This window comes from Lycium ferocissimum, chromosome 10, assembly GCF_029784015.1.
Source record: "Lycium ferocissimum isolate CSIRO_LF1 chromosome 10, AGI_CSIRO_Lferr_CH_V1, whole genome shotgun sequence".
Taxonomy (NCBI): Eukaryota; Viridiplantae; Streptophyta; class Magnoliopsida; order Solanales; family Solanaceae; genus Lycium; species Lycium ferocissimum.
This window is the reverse complement of record NC_081351.1, coordinates 11,352,460-11,372,350: the sequence shown is the minus strand read 5'-3', so window position 1 is coordinate 11,372,350 and position 19,891 is coordinate 11,352,460. Positions and strand designations below refer to the sequence as shown.

Sequence of the window (19,891 nt, the reverse complement as noted above, 5' to 3'; positions counted from 1 at the left end):
AATTTTCAGTCTAGTAGATGGTAAAGTAGCAGTTATCACTGGTTAATTAAAATAGTATAATCGTTCGGACAAAAAAAGTGGAATTGGTACTACCACTGCAAAATTCTTTGTCAAAAATGGACCTCAAGTTGAAACGGCGGGAGTACCATTTCTTGCCAAAACAAACAGCCTATAAAAGAGCATATTCAATAACACTTTGCATAACTTATCAAGCCATATAACCCTCGCAAAATATGGAGTTCTTCAACTTCTCTTCTATTTTCTTTTTTGTGTCTTTCCTCTTTTTGTTATTGAAATGGAAGAATTCCAATAGCCAAACCAAAAAATTGCCTCCAGGTCCATGGAAATTACATTTTCTTGGAAGCATGTTTCATTTGCTAGGTGGACTTCCACACCCTGTCCTTAGAGATTTAGCCAAAAAAAAGGTCCACTTATGCATCTTCAAATGGGTGAAGTTTCTGCAGTTGTAGTTACTTCTTCTGAGATGGCGAAAGAAGTACTAAAAACTTATGACCTTGCTTTTGCATCTAGGCCTACACTTTTGGCTGCCCAGATTCCCTTTTATAACGGGACCGACATCGTCTTTTCCCCCTATGGCGATTACTGGAGACAAATGCGTAAAATTTGTCTCTTGGAATTGCTTAGTGCCAAAAATGTCAAGTCATTCAGCTCTAGTAGACGAGATGAAGTTCTTCGTATGATTGAATTTTTTCGATCATCTTCTGGTGAGCCAGTTAATGCAACAAAAAGGATTTACCAATTCGCGAGTTCTATGACATGTAGATCAGCATTTGGGAAAGTATACAAGGAGAAGGACAAATTTATGCTACTGGTTAAAGAGGTGTCACGCTTAGTTGAAGGATTTGATGTGGCTGATATATTCCCATCACTGAAATTTCTTCATGTACTATGTGGAACAAAGGGTAAAATTATGGATGTCCACCATGAGTCAGATGCCATTCTTGAAAACATCATCAATGAGCACAAGAGCAATGCTGAATTAGGAGGTGAAGGTTTAGTTGCCGTACTGCTAAGACTAATGAAAGAGGGAGGCCTTCAATTTCCGATCACCCACGATAACATCAAAGCTATTATTTTTGTAAGTATTATATATTCCATACCTCTACCCTTTTCCTCCTTCGCTTCCTCCTCCTTATTGTTATTGTTGTTATTATTTATGTGTGCACTTGTGTTCTCAAAACACATTATTCTTTTTAATTATCTAGAGTAAATTATATAGAAGTAGTAATCGTTCTTTTAGGGCAAAGTTGTCACGCCCCGAACTATGGCCTGGGCGAAACACGACACTCGGTGCCTTACTGCATGTGACCGAGCGAACCACATGGCTTGCTGAATCATCATAAGGCATAAAATGAGCGGAATATAACGTGAATGCATGATGAGCTTTTGTAAAACATGAGAATCATAACATCTACAACATACTGGTTTAAAACATGAATGCGGAAATAACATGAGTTGAGCCAAACATGGCTAAACACCTTGCATGTCTAACATAACTAAACTAACTAGTCTATGAAACCTCTAATCATGAGTCTTGACTGGAAACGTACTTGCTGGAACAAGGCCCCCAGCATACCTTTAGATGCAAAACTAAATAAAGAAAGACAATGTCTAAACCCCGAATGAGATGGGGCTCACGGAACAAACGAGCGAGAGGCATCGTCACTGATCCGTACTGCGTCGTTGCGAGGCCCACGATAAAAGGGAACGTCGCAATTGAATGTCTTGGTATGTAAAGCAAAAGAAATGACATGAGACATGGAATAACATGATAAAGCGAGCGAAAACCTGGACATGAAGATGAGCATGATCATGGGTACATATATATATATATATATATATATATATATATATATATATATATATATATAACATAAGTAAAACATGATAAGTAGGGAGAGCATTTCATAAACCGACACATGATATCACCACGTGGATACGTGGATGCAGTACCTCGGGGACCAATGAGCCCCATACCTTGCCGGGGTATAAGGTGGTATCGTGCACGATGGATCCATTCGGTGTAAATTAAGGAATCGTCCTAGCGGGCGGAACTATCCTTGTCCTACGGTGGCTACGTAGTTTCGGGCTATACGAGCCTTCTTAATTCGTGCAAGTCCCAAAAACATGAACATGATATAATTGGCTAAGAAGCCCATGATTTTCGTGAATTAACTTGTACTTGACTTGTAATCATGATTTCACGAAATAACTTGTAAACATGATTTCACGAAATAACTTGTAAACATGGTTTCATGAAATAACTTGTAAACATGATTTCATGAAATAACTTGAAAACATGGTTTCATGAAATAACTTGTATTTAGCATGTACGTATCTTGTATCATAGCATGAAAGTAATTATATAATATAGTTGCATGAAAACTTGTAGACATGTAGGATATTCATATATAATCATTTTATATATAAGAACCCATGGAATACAAAATATGGGTTTTCATGTATTACAGACTGATTCTCAATAATCATATGGAGTTATTAAGAACACAATGATAGAATAATAGCAATTCATACATAATATAATCATGGACATGGACCTAGGATTGTCATGAGCATGGTATAAAAAACTCTAGTTTTCGTAGAGAATCATAATTTATGGATTATGAGGCGTGGGGAAGAACAATGATGTTCCCACACGTAGATAGTAACTCTACATACCTGGTAATGCTCCAAAACTTGAATTAAAGACTTGAACTTTGAAGAAGATTTCCAAAATCTTGAATTCTTGAACCTTGAGATGGGTTTTCTTGAAAACCCTAGGTTAGGAATGATGATTTCTTATTTAGATTACAAGGATATGTATTAGAATTGACTTGGAATAATTAGAGTAGGCTTACCTTGGTGTTCTTGATAATGGAAGAGGGTAGGAGGTCGTTCTAGGGCTTGAAAGAATGAAAAATAATGATTTGAACCAATATGGATGAATATATACTATTCTGGAAAATTGAATTTTACGCCAGATTAAATGCGCCGTATTTTGAAAGACTTGCCGTATTTTGAAATACGGTCCGTATTCTTATAGGCCTTTGCGTCTCTTAAGGTAAAATGGTCATAACTCTTTGCATAGATGTCCGTTTGACCCCATAATATACCGTTGGAAAGGCATTTCAAAGCTGTATAACTTTCATTAAGGAAGTTTTCCTAAATTCCAAATACTTTTTGAAATACGGGCCGTATTTTTGAAATACGGTCCGTATTTAACAATGTAACATCCAAATGCCAAATTCCAAAATGTTCAGAAATCTTTGGTACCACCAGTTTACGACTTGAAATACGGCTCATATATTGAAATACGGTCACTGTTCATGGGCGTAAACCCCTATCTTACAACTAAACAGGGAAATTCCGATTCCCACATTCTTTATCTGATTTTCTAAGTCTAGGATCATGGTCAAAACTTAGGTTAAAGGTACGAGGTGTTACAATATCTCCCCCTTAGGATCATTCGTCCTTGAATGATGGGTCATGGTTAAGAATATGGCTAGACATGGCTTGAATGCATGAACATGAAAGAAACATGACGTAAAACATAAGAGCTTGACATGGTTACGTGGGAACATGGTCATGGATCATCAAAACTGAATCCGTGATTACATGGAAACATGTACATGGGGAACATGAAATTGAGTAGCTCCTCCATGAACGAGAATCATGAAACATTTGTCCTCGATTTATGACTAGTAGTTAAGAATCGCTACTAACTCTGGAATCTACAAAATTTATGGCAGGACTTCCTTCATAATTTGGACCCTCACGACATTTCTCAAACGCCTGTCAGCTCGCTAAAGTACCAACACATAACTCACACGGTATCTTAATACTTATGATGTGACATGACGTGATTATTGCATCTTCAATGTAGCTAACATAAATACTTTGGGTGTCTTGAACACACAAATATTGGTTGAATGATTACATGATTACTATACATGGGGTTTGAAATAAAATCTGTAGGCACGAATGACATGAATACTGGAAATAGGCACGAACATGACATGATTACCTGAGCGTGAGTCGCATGACGTGAGACATAAATACATGAAGACTAAATGAAATGAATACATGAGTGCTAAACTGTCATGAGATACGAATACGTGTAAACATGGATATCGTAACATGGGATCTGAATGTCGAAAACATGATTGTTACAATATGAGGGTTGAATACTAAGCACGGGTAGGATTTGGATACTTAGAGACTAAATCATAGACGTTTGTATGTCACCATGGTAATATGAGATAGGAGTATGACTTAGGCTTTGAATGTAAGCGCAACTCGATGTGAATGCGACGGACTTGAGTCGTATAACAAGAATATGATCCTAACGAGAGGTATTCATAAATCTCTAGCATAGGCATGACATGAACACGTAGAATCCCACGAGATAAGTACCACGAAGGGTATGAAAAGATATCTATTTGAATAGAGGAATGCACCTTACTTCTGATTATCTTGTTAGCTGTCACTCATGATTATGAATACCTTAGCTCATCGTGCTCATTCTCGTGAGTGAATTATAAAGGACTGAGAGAAAAGGAATTATTGAGTAGATTTTTAGGTTTTGTCTGTCTTCCCCAAAATATTTATTTATGCTTCTAGTATTTTCAGCAACGTATGAAATAATTATTTATACTTTACTATAATTATTAACTTTTATTAGATTTTACCGGCGTTTCATCGTTCTATTACAATCACTAGTGGTCATTATTTTTATCACTATTATCCTTATTATTATTATTATCATTATCATTATTATTATTATTATTGTTATTTGTTATTATTATTACCAATATTATTATAATTCGCATTTCAGCATATTTACCGACTTATGCACAAGCATCGCATTTATTTTCGCAAAATTAAATAATAGCGTTTATTTACTGTTGACTCTCCAAATATTGTTGCACGACTATCATGACATCATATAATTTTAACTTTTTATCTGAGCACTAATAATTACGTACTTTTATATTAGATAATATTTTGGCACGCGTTAGCATATAGTAATTGAAATAGGTCTTTTATTTAAAACTAGAAGCCTAAATTATTTCTTTCATTCGGATGTTTTAATTCATCTAATCCAAAACCGGACCCAATCAACCCGTACTATTTTTGGACCAGTCCATAAAAGTGGCCCATATTTTAATTCACTTAGCCACTAACATTAATGAACCAGCCCACCATTTGTTTAAACCTCCCAGCCTAAAAGAAAATTTACCCGATCCATTACCTAAACCTACCGACCCGCCCCATTGCCTTAATCCATTCACCACCTAACCTAAAATGATCCCTATTCAGCCGCCCCCTCTGTTCTTTCCCCTTCCTCTCCTCCTTCACGCCGCACACACCTCCTGCCCTCCTCTTTCTCTGCTCCTTTCCCTCTCTCTTCCTCGCCATTTCGAAAACCTTAGTCTTATATCTTTAACCATGGACAGATTTGTCCACCCCCTTTCCCGTGCAAAACTCGACGCGCCCCTTTCTCTCTCTTCTTTCACGCTTCAAAAATAACAACATCACAGTCGCATTTCGCCTCCCCCGAATGCATGGCCAAATTCGGGAAAGGAAATTAATGCCTGTACCTTCCCTATTTCGGATTCAATCGTTGAAAGAGGTCAACTCTTGTTTTCTTCTTTAACTTTTCGGCTTGCGTACGAATCATTCTTAATGAGTTTTGGATGTTTGTTGATTTCAAATTGTTTCTTACCAGTGCTTTTTCATTTTTTTCGTAGTACGAGTTTAGTGAACTTTGTCTTTTATTTGGTCTGCTTCTGATCGATGACAGAGATTTCTGACGTTTTGTGTTTGAAAAGGATTTTGAAACGAAAATCAGAGATGGTGAAATCCCGCCCAAATTTTAAAACCCTAGCCCAAACCCTAATTTAAATCCTATAAATAATCATTTTTTGGAGTCGTTTTGGACGGGCTTGGAACCGCCTCAAACCCCCAAGTTCTTAGGTGGAAAAACCCGAAAAATTCCCTAAAAAATATTAAGCTTGAGCAAACTATCGAATCCTTAAGAATACAAGTCCTTCACCGCTCAAATTCCTCTTATAAAATATTACTTTTTAATTTTATTGATACGGTCTCAAAACACTAAGCTTGTTCGTTTATTTGTCGTTATTCGTTCGAATCTGAGTGCCCGAGAGCTTGGAGTTTGTGTTGTTTCGAGGTACATCGGAGGTTCGAGCCCCACTTCACTGCACCCAAAGAAGGTCAGCATACTTCCCTCCTCTAGTATATTTTTAGCATTTTAATTGTTTGTTCATCTGCACTAAGTTGACTAGTTATGATAAGTGTTAGTACAAATCGGGCAGATATATGTTAAGTGTTAGTCTTGTTTGGTTATTTTTTGCTAACTTTAGTCATGTTAAAGAGAATTTTAATTCCTACTTACATGCTAATGTCGATTAGGTTTCTTTTGATTTAAGCATGCTAAATGATTAGTTTAATCGACAGATTGTGCACATTTTTTAGCTCATGTTCCGGATATCAATTAGTTTAAACTCTCGGTTAGCTGCATTTCTCTGTCATTTTTATTTAATGATTCAATCCCCTATTATGTTGAGAATAGGATGTTAGTAGTAATATCTCCCCTGTTAGACTCCATGTGTGTTTTAGTCCACTAGTGATGACCATTGCTGCATATTTAAGGGTTAATACTAGGTATGCATATGATTGATAATTCACATAGGATGAATTTTATGTTGCTAAAGGAAAATGGAGATAATTCCATGATAGTTCAAGTAAAAGGGAATGGACTATCATTGGTGTAGGTTTGTGTTCGTATACAACCTCTATGTTTCCGGAGTCACTTTGTTGCTGAACATCAACCGAACAAGTTGTGTCAAGGTGATTATGTGTTGTCTTAGGCTTCAAAAATTCTTAAGCATCCTGGAGGTGGGTAATCTGCGAATAACTATGTATATGTGTGATATAAATTGATGAAACGAACTCCTATGGTCATTAAATAAACAATCTGTCTGTAGCTTCCCTTCCGTGTGCCATATATTTCCCGTTAAAATGTGAAATCGGTACCATCCGCCCTCATCTTTTTGCCTTTAACTAGCTCAACTTGCTCCTCTAATTTGTTATGTGCTATGTTAAAACCCTTTTTAAGCAAAATTCTTGGGAAGCATGTATTTTCAAATCATGAAATAATCCTGTTTTAACTATTGGCGTTTCTTTGACTTTAGTTGTATGTTCTCTGAAGACTGAATCTAATGTTCAAGTGATAGTTTAAGTGTCTAGAATCGGTACAAGAACTTGTTTGTGCGCATCGACGCTGGATTTGATTAAAATGTCAACTTGTGTTCATACGGTTCGCACCCCTTAGATATGACTTCATACCTAAATATGGCTTAGTTGAGTAAATGATATGATTAATAACTTTAAATAAAGTTTGTCGATTTTAGCCTAATTATGATATCACCAAAATCCTTGTTTAGTTTATGAGTTAATTTTGGTAATTGTTGGCATTAGTGTAAGCATATCATTTATCGCCTCATTCTTATTTGGTTTCCAAGCATCTGAATTTATGCCATTCTGAAACCCTTCTGCATTTTTAAAAAAAAATCTAAAATTGTCCTTCAACTGTCAAATTACCACTATAGCTACTCACTAATATGTCTTAACTGAAGAAACAATAAAAGATTCTTATTGCTGTTTATTGTTCTATTTTTTGTGAAACCCTGATATCTTTATTCAGTTTATAGCTTTAATATTTGTTCAGTTTATAGCTTAAATTTTTTTTGGTGACACATGATGTGTTTCCTAATCAAGTAGACTTTTAGTATGGAACTCGAAGCTAGCTTACAATCCACTTTTGCATCATTCTATACAATGGAAACCGCAATGAAATTTGTGTTCCTTTTCTCTTTACCGAACTTGTTAAATTTTACATGCCTACATTATAAGTAAGCCATGCTTGGTTAAGTACATATTTATGTATATCAATAGTATACTTTTGTTGAAACACATTGGTGGGGAGGTTAGATTGGTCATTATGGATCAAGCTTGAACCCTCCTGGGTGTTAGCCATGCCTGGGATTCATGAAATCCTTTGGAACTTGTGCAATATCGAGAAGACGGGGGCGAAAGCTTTCCGATATTGACCTTCTATACATCCTTATGAGTGTGTGTACATGAGTTATACTTCAAATATATATAGAATATACATGATCTGCTGATTTGTTTGAGTTTATATTTTATATGTTTAACATTATCCATTGATCGTATACTAATTCTTTTTTTTTTTTTTATGCATGACCTTCGCATACGAGCCCGAGGGACTCGTCTTTCGCGTTCGATGTTGGGCCAAGGCCCAAGGAAACATCATTTCCCCCTTTCTATCCGATTATTACCGCAAAGAAAAGAAAACAAAATATTGGGTTGTGGCCCATGCAAACAGCAACAGATTGCAACAACCTCTTTTAAAAAAATGGGTGAACCATTCAAGACAATAGGGCTATCAGTCCAAAAATGGGTCGAGCCCATTTAATAGCATCCGCCCTCTATTTTATTTTGTTTATGCCTTAATTTTGTATTGCACAATTGATACCTCACTTTGTTTATTTGTTTCCTTAGATAAAATGAACCTTAGCAAAATTAGTAGGTTTAGTTTTAGTGATGGGTAGTTAGGAAGACTAACAATTAATTCTCCGAGTTTCATTCTCTTTTATTATGTTAAAATTATTTACAATACCTATAACATTTATCTTTCTTAGAATAATTGATTTACAAAATAGCATAATTATATATTTAAGCTAAAGGGAATCATGATTTATACTTACTATCTTAAAGATTTCGAAACGTCACTAATATGTAAATAATAACTTAAGTATATTTTATAAAACATTGTTTCCAAGATTCATCCAACTATACATGTTTTAGCCGAGTCTAGTTAAATAAAGTTAGGAAAAATAGAAAGAAAATTCATCACCCTTTGCATTCTATTTATAAAAAAGGGAAAAAGTTTAGATTAGACAAAGCATATCTAATCAATAGAATTTTAAAGCTTCATTTACATTATTCTCTTTGCATTCTATTTATAACAAGTCTAGATTTTCTACATATAATGTAATTTTATTTCAAGTTTAAATTGGCTAGGTCTTCTCTTAAAGGCTTTTATTTACATGCAAACCATTATATTTTGCAAGCTTCATTTTTTTATTAAAGTTTAGCAATATTTATAGCTTATTTTAAATAGCATTTGAAGTCTCTCTTTTGTGTAAGTTATCCTACAAACCTTGTCTTAAATATCATTTTATCTTAACATATTTCTAAGTCTTATTTTAAACGGCGTTACTATATTTTCCTTTAAAACCTTATTAACATTATAAGTCATTTTCTTAAATTTAAGCACTATATTTAATCTTAATTAATTAACCTAAGTTTGGCCGGTAAACCGTAGTTAGCGGATCTGAGGATGCCTAACCCTTCCTTTGGATAATTAGAACCCTTACCTAGAATTGGAAATTAAGAAGGCCATTAGCGGAGGTTTAGTTAGCTTTACCTTAGTTAATAATTAGGTGCCCTAATTCACCTTAAAATCAATTAGGTGGCAACTCCTAAAATAAAGCAAAAAATAGGAATCTCCAATATGTTGTACCTAATTAAAATCGGTCTAAATGAGGTATAACAGGTACTATTCATATGAGATACTTTGATTTAGAGAACAGACATGACATTGTGCATTGTACATGGAGGACGTAACATGGAACATGCGTATATGGGAACGTGATTCATATGGCATGAAACATGAATAGCATGACATGGGGCATGGGACCATGAGCAACCTGACATTTACATGAGTACATCATAGATGCATATCGTGGCATCTGGACCTGATTTCATGAGTATTGAGCTAATAATAAGGCATAAGTGTGACTTGCGTGGAGTACAATTGTAGGCTAACTCTTGGGTACTCAGAGACGTAAGGCATGGATAAAACATTACCTTTAGGATTTAGATATACCGAAAGCATAGGACATGGTTCAGCATAGCTTACTCTTATCACCGTGAGTAAACGCCCTTGTTATAAATAAGGGTCATAAAAGAATGGATTATAGGCATGAATAATTTGTTCCTCGAGCATCTAAGACATGGGTCGAAAGTCACCTTGAACATAACAAGGCATAGATACTTAGCGAAATAAAAGGGAATCATTTCATCATGATTGTATAACATTAGCTAGAGGAACATAAGCATGAGCTACATAGAATCGTTAATAGGACATCCATCTTGACTCACCTTCATTATTATCTAACAAAATCATTGTTATGATACCGCTATAAGTGGGATGCATAGTGAAATGGATTGCGGCACGAGTATGTGGTAACATGGATAACATAACCATAGGGGTCAAGATCATCATTAGATGCCAGTAAGGACATGAGTATAAAAGCATGATAGATACGTGAGACCGAATAAACTTTAGACATGAGCACACCGATGTACGAAACATGAAAGGACATTCCCTTGCATAGCTTACTATCGTATGAAGTCTTAATTCTTGTATCTTAAATGTGGAGTGTAAAGCTCTAACATGGGCATGATATGGGTACGAAAGGCACGAGTAGAGTACGTCTGGGCATTAGTACCACATAGTATATGAATTACTCTGGAATTGAACCGTTACAAAACCCCCTATTCGATCTAGAACTTTATCTCATAACATAATTACCTAGTATTTGATCTCAACGATGACCAAAAATCACATTCTACGCGCTTATCACACGATCTCCCCCCCTAGTTCAAAAAGTAGTTTAAAAGCCCGTGGATCCCTTGAGTTAGCGATAAGTGGTCATCTAGTGGTTTCGCTAATTTCCTCTAACATATTGACGACTCATTTCTTCGACTTACTTCATCTTAACAAAAGGGATTACTTAAATGAATGGGTTTCTAATGTACACGACTAGCATACTAGCTTTGTCAGCCTTGGGGAAAACTCTTTTCTGATAGCACTTAAAGGCTCTTTTTCTGTAGCTTACTCTCTTACTGCTTATATGGTTTTCTTCTTTCACCAATTTCTATACCTCGAATTTAACTTAAACCCTTTGGTTTCTAATACGCCTTCTGTTATATCCCGTATTTCGCACGCCGGGATAATTCGGGTCAATTACGATAAGTTGGGGATTAGACCATTCCGAGATGGGAAGTGGAGATTTTGCTTGTCTTAAAAGAATAAGTTGTGCATGATTTTATTGGCATGGAAATATTAAAGAAACATTTGGGGTCAAATTCCATTTTTGGAAAGTATTTTAATTTTGGAAAGGAAATTAATTTATGGAACAAAAAAAAAAAGAAGAAAAGGAAGAGAAAATGAAGGCCATGTGGCCGGCCACCTTAGGTGGGCCATGGCCACATGGTTGGCTAGAATATGCAAATAAAAGGATGACTTGGTCATCTTGATTTCTCACTTTATCTCTAGAAATTTCAAGAAAGAAGTGGAGGAGAAAGACTAGGCCATATTCGGCCATAGCAAGAGGAGGAGGAAGATCAAGAAACCTTCATTCCAAAAATAATTCATCCTAGTTTTCCTACCAATTGAAAGGTGCTTTTCGACGTGGGATAGTTGTTGGAGCGAACAAAACGCTTATTCTTGCAAATATACTCCTAAACAAAAGTGGGAAGAAGAAGGTATGTTCTAATCTCTTCTTTTATATGTCATGCATGGTTTATGTATGTTGTTAAGTGTGGAGATGGATGAAATTCATAAAAATAGGGAAGTTGGAGTTGAAGCCGTGTAGGAGTATGGTTGGCCGTGCATGTGTGTGTGTATTGTTAAGGTGATGAATTAATGAATTTGGCATGTTTTTGTGTTGTTGTAATGTATAGAAAATGAATGAAACTTATGGGATGTTGTAGGTTGAGGTGTGGCCGAAAGTAGGGGCTGCTTGTGTGCAAGAAATGAAGTTAAGTTATTTAGTATTTTGATCGTCGTCGATATGAATTCTATGTGATAAAATGAAGTTTAATGAATGGAATTGAAGTTGTGATGGTTGCGGGCTGATTTGGAAGTCAATGTAATTCTTATGTGAATTCTATATTTAGGATCATTACATTGTTAATGCATAGGTTGTTGATGTAGTTTATGAGTTTTGAGAAGAAGAAAATATATTAGAATTGCTTTTGGGTTTGGAGAGCATTTCGGGTAAGGTGGTGGTGTGGTTGGATTGTTTGAAATATTGTATGAATTGTTTATAGTGTTCTTGAATGTTGTTTGAATGATCTCGGATTGGTAATTGAACGTATGAATATTGATGTTAGTTTGATTTTATGCGGTTGAATTGAATATAAGTGAATATCGTCGCACTATGTGAAAGAAGGTTGTTGACGTTAGAATGCGTTTGAAATCAATGGTTGATGTCATTAGAATGTTTTGTTGGTATTGTGCTTGATGAATTGGGCCGAGCCATATTCTCGGGAGGGCGCATTGCGGGGGAAGTCTTTATGCCGAAATTTCGTAAAATTTGGTGTGCGCTTGGAATCGGGCTTCTAAATGCCTTTAGCTAATATTTGATATTTAATGACGTATTGTAGATCTTGGGAAGTTCGCGACGTAAATCTGGATTAGCTTGGAAAGCAGGCAAGGTATGCAAGGCTTACCCTTTTCTTTGTTGGCATGTCTTAGTTACGATTAAGTTACGATAAGTTACGAGTCTTGAGGTGATTCCATTCCGGTAATCCGAGCAACCATATGAGTTTATTCATTTCTTGATGTTCGCAAGTCATTTAGTTAAACTAAAGTTCTTATGATTTTAAAAGATTAGGTTTTAAAAGCCTTACAAGGAATTTCGCTACAAAAAGGTTCCGAACTTCAAACGTCCGTAACTTTTGCATACGAGCTCGGAACGCCCCAAAACATAGTAGGTAAACTCTTAAGACATAACTTTCCCCTAACTCTCGTAGTCGGGCTCGAACGGGGGTCGGCACCCGTCCGTGGGGCCCGCGGCTCTTTTGTACTATTCATAATGATTCTTCGAAAAAATTTAATATAATTTCATTTGGTTTTTCCATTACATTTTTTTGGAAAGTGTTTTTTTTTTTAAATTGCATATGGTCTCTCACGACTCTGCTCGTGCACTATGGTCACTCCTTTCACCGAGTCCCGGGGCCGGATGTCATCGTGCGCATTATGTTGTATTTCCGGAGTATGATGTGTCCGGTTCGCCGAGCCCCTTTGGCCGGGAACCGTGGATAATGGTGTTATGATGTGTCCGGTACGCCGCGCCTATTGGCCGGGATATATGTGATGTGTTGTGTGACGGGGATACGGAGATATAAAATCATGCGTTGTGTTGTGGCGCCAATGACGGGCGGGCGACCACAGTTCTAAGAGCCTTATGCATGGTTTCAGTTTTATGAGTAAGCAATTTAATATTTTGAAAGCATTTTGATATTTTGCTATTGCATTTATTTCTGCACTTCTGATTCTGATTATGACTCTGTTTACTACATTTCATCCCATGCCTTGTATACTCAGTACATTGTTCGTTTTTCTTCGGGTCGCATCCCGTACCACGCGAATTCCGTCGGTCTAGGACATACGTTATAACAACGAAGTGCTCCTTTGATCGGAGCCTATACATTTTGATTTCTATTATCCGCATATATGTTTGTTCATGGAGTACCCCTTCCCGTCATATGATTCTCGTTATGATTCTTAGAGGTACGTAGACATATACGTGTGGGTTATGGGTAGTTTCGTTTCCTTGTGTACGTATGATACGCTTCGGACGCCCCTATATGATAATAGCCCTACTGGCTCCTGTCTGATATCCTCCGCTGGATGTTGTGACCGCGGAGCGTGTATGTAGGATATCCTCCGCTGGATGTTGTGACCGCGGAAGGTTTATGTATAAATGTGTGTATGTATTTATGACAGCTATAGTTTGATGTTTGAACTTTGTATACGTATATCGTACAGGTACGTCTGGGTGCCCAGCTCGGGTACCAGTCACGGCCTACGGGGTTGGGTCGTGACACCTTCGGTGTATTCAGACAGTTATCCACCTAGTAGTACTAACTTCACCAAGTAACACAAATCGTACTTCTACTAACTCTGCTGAAAATTTCTAATTCACTGTATCTTTTCAAACTTACTTACTATGCTTCTGTTAACCACTTGCTAGCATCATATTCTCTAATTCTTCTCTAGGTACTGAAGTGAAGCATAAGGTTATTTCTAACTTTTCCTCCTTATCCGACTCTATTAAGGGGGTTGTATACTATCTTTCTGAACTATAGACATGGATCACACTTAGGGAAATTTCATCTGTCTCAAACAAGGAATTAAAACAACTAACCCCAAATTTCCTATACACTTTCAAAAATTATATCATACTATACACATCAGGGATAAATATTTAATCACATAACCTAAGAGGGAATTGTCATATCTTTTATCTCATAGTAATATCTGCTTCTTGTAGTAACTTACTAATGTCATACTCTCTAGGTCTAATCTGAATAAGCTGAAATAATTTGAAACTAATACTAAAAAAAATCAATATCGTCCGCTCGTGGTTTTCTTATCGCATCAGTCCCTTCCTAGTCATGTGCATAGATCATATGGCAAATATATATATATATATATATATATATATATATATATATATATATATATATATATATATATATATATATATATATATATATATCCTTGAAAAATTCGAGACTTTCTAGTATTATAGGTGGTTGGCTCTTAGGCTATTTCCTGCTCAAAACTACCATGGACAATTTATGCCTGCTGCGGTTAACTTCATAACATGCTACCTCGTGGGATCTTAAATCTGAACCATCATCCTTATATTATAGCTCTATGGTCAAAGAGTCCAAATAAACTTATTCTATAGGGTATATAACCTACGTGTACTACCATATCGAAACTTGCCTTTCAAATGGTACTATCACCTAATAAACACACCATGCACTATTTAGCAAGTCTCGAGCCTCGAATTTCCTTCTTGCCGCTTACACATTTGATACGTCAGAATTCGATAGAAAAAGAATGTTACTTACTGCTCTAAGCTTAATGGCACGAATTAGACTAATTCCTGATGACTTCATCTGAAATTAAAATGATTAGATTTACATCTTCCACATCCATTGAGAAGTGTCGTATTCGGTAGAACGGGAAACAACACACGAGTCCGAGTGATTTCTGATAACATAGCTCTATTGCACGATCTAGAGTTGAAAAAAGTGTGACAATCTTAAATGTCTTGGTGGTCAACTGTTTATATGTGTGGGCGCCACACACATATAAAAGTGACCCCACTGGACGCGGTTTCATAGACTCCCTAAGACACTTGAACCTAGGGCTCTAATACCAACTTTTGTCACGCCCCGAACCATGGCCTGGGCGAAATACGGCACTCGGTGCTTTACTGCATATGACCGAGCAAACCACATGGCTTGTTGAATCATCATAAGGCATAAAATGAGCGGAATATAACGTGAATGCATGATGAGCTTTTGTAAAACATGAGAATCATAACATCTACAACATACTGGTTTAAAACATGAATGCGGAAATAACATGAGTTGAGCCAAACATGGCTAAACACCTTGCATGTCTAACATAACTAAATTAACTAGTCTATGAAACTTCTAATCATGTCTTGACTGAAACGTACTTGCTGGAACAAGGCCCCCAAAATACCTTTAGATGCAAAACTAATTAAAGAATGACAATGTCTAAACCCCGAATGAGATGGGGCTCACCAATAAGCGGGTACGTGCAGATCCTAATGAGCAGAGGCGTCGTCCTGTAAATCTGTACCTGCATCGTGAAATGCAGGCCCCCAGGCAATAAAAGGGAACGTCAGCACATTGAATGTACTGGTATGTAAAGCAACTGAAAGAAATGACATGGGACATGGAATAACATGATAAGAACTGAAACTGAAAACCTGGACATGAACATGAGCATGAGCATGGGTATATATATATATATATATATATATATATATATATATATATATATATATATATATATATATATATATACATAAGTAAAACATGATAAGTAGGCTATCGTACGTGGATACGTAGAGTCCCCCATACCTTACCAGGGGTATAAGGGTATCGTGCCCGATGGATCCATTCGGTGTAAATTAAGGAATCGTCTAACTGAGCGGAGCTATCCTTGTCCTACGATGGCTACGTAGTTTCGGTAATTCGTGCAACTCCCAAAAACATAAACATGATATAATTGGCTAAGAAGCCCGTGATTTTCGTGAATTAACTTGTACTTGACTTGTAATCATGATTTCACGAAATAACTTGTAAACATGGTTTCACGAAATAACTTGTAAACATGGTTTCATGAAATAACTTGTAAACATGATTTCATGAAATAACTTGTAAACATGGTTTCATGAAATAACTTGTATTTAGCATGTATGTATCTTGTATCATAGCATGAAAGTAATTATATAATATAGTTGCATGAAAACTTGTAGACATGTAGGATATTCATGAAATAATCATTTTAGCTAAAACATGCATGCAAGAACCCATGGAATACAAGATATGGGTTTTCATGGATTACGGCATCGATTCTCAATAATCATATGGAGTTATTAAGAACACAATGATAGAATAATAGCAATTCATACATAATATAATCATGGACATGGACCTAGGGTTGTCATGAGCATGGTATAGAAAACCCTAGTTTTCGTAGAAAATCATAATTTATGAATTATGAGGCGTGGGGAAGAACAATGATGTTCCCACACGTAGATAGTAACTCTACATACCTTGTAATGCTCCAAAACTTGAATTAAAAACTTGAACTTTGAAGAAGATTTCCAAAATCTTGAATTCTTGAACCTTGAGATGGGTTTTCTTGAAAACCCTAGGTTAGGAATGATGATTTCTTATTTAGATTACAAGGATATGTATTAGAATTGACTTGGAATAATTAGAGTAGGCTTACCTTGGTGTTCTTGATGATGGAAGAGGGTAGGAGATCGTTCTAGGGCTTGAAAGAATGAAAAATAATGATTTGAACTGATATGGACGAATATATACTATTCTGGAAAATTGAATTTTACGCCCAGTTAAATACTGGCCGTATTTTGAAAGACTGGCCGTATTTTGAAATACGGTCCGTATTCCGTATGGACTGCACTGCGTCTCTTCAGTAAAATGGCCATAACTCTTTGCACAGATGTCCGTTTGACCCCCATAATATACCGTTGGAAAGGCATTTCAAAGCTCTACAACTTTCATCAAGGAAGTTTTCCCAAGTTCTAGATACATTTTGAAATACGATCCGTATTTTGAAATACGATTCGTATTTAACAATGTAACATCCAAATGCCAAATTCCAGATTGTTCAGAAATCTTTGGTACCACCAGTTTACGACTTGAAATACGGCCCGTATACTGAAATACGGTCACTGTTCATGGGCGTAAACCCCTATCTTACAACTGAACCGGGAAATTTCGATTCCCACATTCTTTATCTGATTTTTTAAGTCTAGGATCATGATCAAAGCTTAGGTTAAAGGTACGAGGTGTTACAAAAGTTTACATATCTGAAAAGTAGAATGGAAAATATATTGTAAACCTCCCCAACTTAGCATTTCTAGGAAAATGAAATAATAGCAAATACCGTAATAAAAAAAAAAAATAGTTAGTAGCACAAGTCTAAGATAAGTAAATTATTTTGACATTTCAGTAGAAATTGGTCAAAAAGATTGTACAATATAAATAGCACGGGAGAGAGTCTAATATTGTTACTTGCTCATAAATGCAGGACATGTTTGCCGCGGGAACAGAAACTTCATCAACAACAATTGATTGGGTCATGGTGGAATTGATAAAGAATCCAAGTGTACTCGCCAAAGCTCAAGCAGAGGTAAGAAGCGCATTCAGAGAAAAAGAAACTTTTGATGTAGATGATGTTGAGAAGTTGAAATACCTAAAGTTGGTCATTAAAGAAACTTTCGGACTCCATCCTCCATTTCCCCTTTTGCTCCCAAGAGAATGTAGGGAAAAAGTAGACATAAACGGTTACACTATTCCTTTGAAAACAAAAGTTATGGTTAATGCATGGGCCATTAGAAGAGATCCAAAATATTGGAATGACGTTGAAAGCTTTAAACCTAAAAGATTCGAGCACAACTCTATGGATTTTGTTGGTAATAATTTTGAACAGGGGCGGATCTACACCTTGCCGAGGGTGTTCACCCGAACACCCTCGGCAAAAAATTACAGTGTATATAGAGGGTAGATTTTATGTGTTTATGTATATATATTAACTTTTGAACACCCTGAACAAATACAAAAGGTTAGCTCAAGTGGTCTAGGGTGTTCAAAATTGTCTCCAACATTTTAGGTTCGATTCTTAGGGATAACATTTTTTTTTTTTTATATCTAGCTTTTATTATTTTTTATCAAATATTCTGAATGAAAATTCTAGATCCGTCACTGATTTTGAATATCTCCCTTTCGGTAGTGGAAGGAGGATCTGCCCTGGGATATCATTTGGTTTAGCAAATGTGTTTTTTCCACTAGCTCAATTGTTGACTTTAATTGGAAACTCCCTGCTGGAATCAATTCAAGTGAATTGGATTTGACTGAGTCGGCTGGAGCGACATGTGCTAGAAAGAGTAACCTATACTTGATAGCGACTCCTTATCAACCTTGTCAAGAGTGATGTCATGGTACCAAACTTTTTTTCTAATGAAGGATTTTGCTTTTGAATTTCTTCCGCAACCCAACCATTGTCCTTTCCTTTTCAATTTTACCTCTAAATTTGTGTCTAATGTATATTGGATGGTGGTGTCATTATATTCTATTTACAGTCCTAGAGCTTCTTCGAAACATGCAATAAATTGTATATCGAACAAGTGGCAAACGCTAGTAGGCTGAATACATGTATGATCTTTTAAATTTATCCGAAATAAAGTCATGACATGTGGCTTTTGAGCTTGGAATAATAAAATCTGTTTTTCATAATTGAGTCCCCCTGATCATGGTAGGTCTGATGATAGTATATTATTTTAAAAAATTCCCATATATGCATGCAAGAAATAAATTGGACATAAATTATGAGTAGAACAATGCTGGTAGGCTCTGCTACAATGGTTAATGATGGTCATTAGTACTATTTCATGTTTAGGGCATTATGGTTAACTAAGACCAAATATGGCAGGACAAGTGCTTCAATGATCATTTCAACTTGCTCAAATAATATATTTTGAGTAAATAAACTTATCTTCTTTTTCCACAAAAGCACTCCCTCAGTCCGGAACCAAAATGCCCTAAAAAAAACAGTTTCAACCAAAATACCCCAATAAAAAAAAATATTACGAAAATACCTTTAGCGCAGTAATTTACTGCGCTAAAGTAGTTAACCGAGACGATTCCGTTAACTGCTATAGCGCAGTAAATTCCTGCGCTATAGTGTGCATTTTTTTTTTTCGACTCTTTTGATTAACCCTTCTTTCGTTACACTTTTTAACGTACTTTGACCATAGATTAATCATGCTTCGAGACCCCGAAACTTCAATATTTTATATAGAACCCTACTTATTTTTGTGAGATTAATAAGGTAGGCTCAACACATCAAGGATACACAAAAGTTCGGATGGCCGTTTTAGAGGTTGAAAAGTGCTCGAAAGTTAGTCAAAATGGCAGCATTCATACAAAAAAAAAAAAAAAAAAAAAAAAAAAAAAAAAAACTTAATTAAATTGCATCATTCATAACCTTGAGTAGATGAAAATACTTAGCGTACTAATTCATTAATAAGAAACCCAAACTTTTAAAAATACAATCATCAAAGTAAGAAAAAAACTTAAAAAATATTCATCAATTAATGCCCTTGAGTTG

General features: G+C 36.0%; 1 pseudogene; it reads left to right on the top strand.

Moving 5' to 3' along the window:
* The first annotated feature begins 173 nt into the window (after window positions 1-173).
* On the top strand, window positions 174-19,017 carry LOC132032449 (premnaspirodiene oxygenase-like; annotated as a pseudogene).
* The last annotated feature ends 874 nt before the right edge of the window (window positions 19,018-19,891 follow it).